We start from the raw sequence: 3,289 nt of genomic DNA, 5'->3' as shown, positions 1-3,289 counted from the left end.
CTTGCTTATTCTGGTTTTCATTATAAGGCTGCGGGGTACAGCAGGATTTGAAAGTCATGTTGAATTCCTGTCTGTGGGAGACTGGAGGGGCAGGAGTGGGGCATGGGCTGCCTGGTGCCCCTCCTGCCACACACTCCTGCTCTCCTCCGTAGCCTCCGCTGTAAAGGCAGATTTTTAACAAGGCTTCCTTTCCTCTGGCACTCAGAAGGTGATCAGATGTTTAAAGTTTTCCACAAAGGAAAGAAGGTGTGGAATTCCTGGTTTTGCTGTGTACACAGCCAGTACAAGTTCACAAGATACCCTTCCCGTGCTTCAGTTGCTGACTTGAAAGAACTTTCTCATTACCTCCCTTCCGTGGGTCTGCGGGGAGGTGAAGGCTGCCATATGTGTAAAATACATTGAAACTGGTGGGGAGGGGAAAGACAATCGTCACATACTCAGACAGAAACAGAGAACTCAAAAGTGACTGTAATTGGAGCAAAGTAGTCTATTGCTCTCACCAAGATGCCTGACCCATTTGGATTCAGTGCAGTCTTCCGGAGAACCCCGTGTTTGTAAAATAATCCAAATTTAGGTGTTTTTTTAGGCTAAACCTGTTTTCAGTTTAAAAAAAATGGTTCGATGGTCTTCAGTCATGTTACATAACAATTATCCTGTCATAGATGCTAGTGTAGCTACAGTGCTGTCTATATAGAAATTAAACTCCGAAGCATGGGCACAAGCATGCTGTTGTACAATGTGCTATCTGCAGGAGTGTAACAGCGTCAGCGTGTTTAGGTTGTTAGTGGCTGGGGCCTATAAACGTGAGGCTTTTGATAAAACACTGGCACACGTTGGATTAGTTCCCAAGTTACTGATGGTTTATGTCAAATAGGTGCTTCTGTCATGTAGCTCGTATAAATGAATTACAGTGCTGAATGTTTTCAGGGCTCATCTAATTTTTAAGTGTCCTTGGCGCTGTTCAAGTGAGCCCTTCTGCTATCTGAATATTGCTGATTGCTGAATGTGCATTTGTTATGCTCCACGCGGAAATATTTGTCAAAGTATTCAACATTACTGGGAAAAAGTGTTTTCTTAGTTGAAGTCTCTGACAAATACAAAATACAATTTTACTGGTCATCTATATGAACAAGTTCTACCTGCAAAACTAATAATCGTATTTCTTACGGATTTATGTTGTGTCCAGCAATCTTCCTCTTTCCCAGTACTGGCCCAGGAGGGGAGCGATGGGGGCCCTGCGGCTGGCTGCCCTCAGGGTGAGCAGGGGTTTCTGCCTGCTGACTGCCAAGACACGTGCTCGCTGTGTCAGGAGTCTCTGCTTCTGTACCAGGTATTTCTGAAATCAGCAAAAAACAAGGAGTATAGGCTCTACTGTCAGCCACGTAAAGCATGTGCAATGTGGACAATAAATACAAAGTAATCTGACTCGCTTATTTTCCTTGAAAAACTGTTTCTGTGGTAAAGTTCTGCTCCATTTGTCTCAGGGCTGAACGCAGGACTTGTAGGCTCGGCTATGCTATAACAAAAAAGGCAGTAGAAAAGGATGGAGAAAGTCTGCTGGCAGGAGTGATTATCCCATCAGAGCGCTGGGGAACTGCTGATGCACCACGTGAGCTCTCCTGAGGTCCCGCAACTCTCGAGCAGCTGGAGAGGGACCACTTTTTCCCCCAAATTCACCAGGCTTTGTGCACATAGTGGAAGAGAACAAACAAGAGTGTCATGAAGGTTCTCCAGTGATGAGCACAAGTACAGCTTTAGGGCACCGGAGCTCCGTGCCTTACCACAGCAGCTGTGTTAGCAGGGTATGATGGTCAGTGCTGTACTGGTCCTTCTGCAGCACAAATGCAATCAATAAAGGTCAAAACAATTCACTTCACCACCACTTTGGTGCCTTGACCAGAGGGCAACAAAGGCAATTGAGAGAGAACCCATGTGGTCCAAGAGGAGGAAAATACTGGTGTTGAAATAAAGCCAGGGAAATGGAGCAAGACACGCTTTTGTACCTGGGAAATGCTAGTGTGATTTATGATTCTGTTTATTAGCACTGTACATTTTGCAATCTGTATATGACTTTTACTGGGCAAAACCAGCTGGATTGCTTTACATTTCATCAAGGCGCTTTCCTCTGCTTTTACTGCTCTGCACTACTGGAGCACTGAAGTATTGTTAACTTAGATTTGTGTGTTTATTTTTGAGCACTTCATTGGTTTTTATGCAGAGCTTGTTAAGAGAGCTGAATTTCTTGTGATTGTTCTCTGAGAACTTTCAAATTATTTCAACATGTATTTTGTACCAATTCCCTGTTTTCTTCAAACAACTTCTGTGTTATTGTTTCATCGTGCTCTCCAGCCACATACAGAGAAGAAAAATCAGCCTGCGATGAATAAAAAAGGCAGATTTTGCTTTTCCCTTGGAGACTGAATTCAGCTACACACCCTCACCTTTGAAAAGCTTCTGCAACGTAGCAGCTTCCAAGATGATGGAGAGACTGGTTCTTCTGCCACAAAATTAAATTGGAAATAAAAATATTGACTATGAAAGAATTTCAAATCATACTGTTTGCCCAATGGTAGGACTACTACTTTGCCCATAAAATCAACCAATTTAAGGACAGGACAGGAAAAGTGAACTTTCCTCATTCCAGCGCCAGGTGGCAATATTGGCTTAGGTGAAAAGGAAAGCCTGGCACATAAGCTGTAGGCTTTTTTACCAGAATCTTCTAATGAACTTAATAGGCATCGAGAGCCCATTGTCTTAAATATTTTAGAGATGGTAACGTCTTCATGGTGCTGAGGAGAGCAGTCCTTAGGCTTGGGCTGACAGAGCATGGCCGCCCTGACTGCCAGGAGCCCGGCCTAGGGACCTGCAGGGACTGAGTGTCTGCCCTGTTACAAAGGTAACAACGCTGTGGGGGTTAGAAGAGCCAAGTGGCAGCGAGGAACCCTTATCATCTTGGGCAAACACATGCCGAAGCGGTTGGCTAGCGTTACCCGTCCTCTGTTTCCAGTCATAGAAAGCGGGCGAGGCAGTGGCCAGTGCGGGCCCTGAGGGTAGCCCTGGCTCTGTCTGAGGAGGGTTTCCCTCTGCCTGTGGGGCCGTGGGGTTCAGAGGGCACCGACGCCGGGACTGCCCCTCCGGCTGTCACCCCGCGCCGCTCCGGCGGTGGGGGGCGGGAGGCGCCGAGGGCGGGCGCGAACCCGCGTCCCAGGCAGCGCCCGCTCCGCCGGGCGGGGGGTGGGGACGGGCGGGCGCCGCCGGGCCCCGCCCCCGGCCGCCTTCCCATGCGCCC

The sequence above is a fragment of the Athene noctua genome, chromosome 12 (assembly GCF_965140245.1).
Source record: "Athene noctua chromosome 12, bAthNoc1.hap1.1, whole genome shotgun sequence".
Lineage (NCBI taxonomy): Eukaryota > Metazoa > Chordata > Aves > Strigiformes > Strigidae > Athene > Athene noctua.
This window is presented reverse-complemented; position numbering follows the sequence as displayed.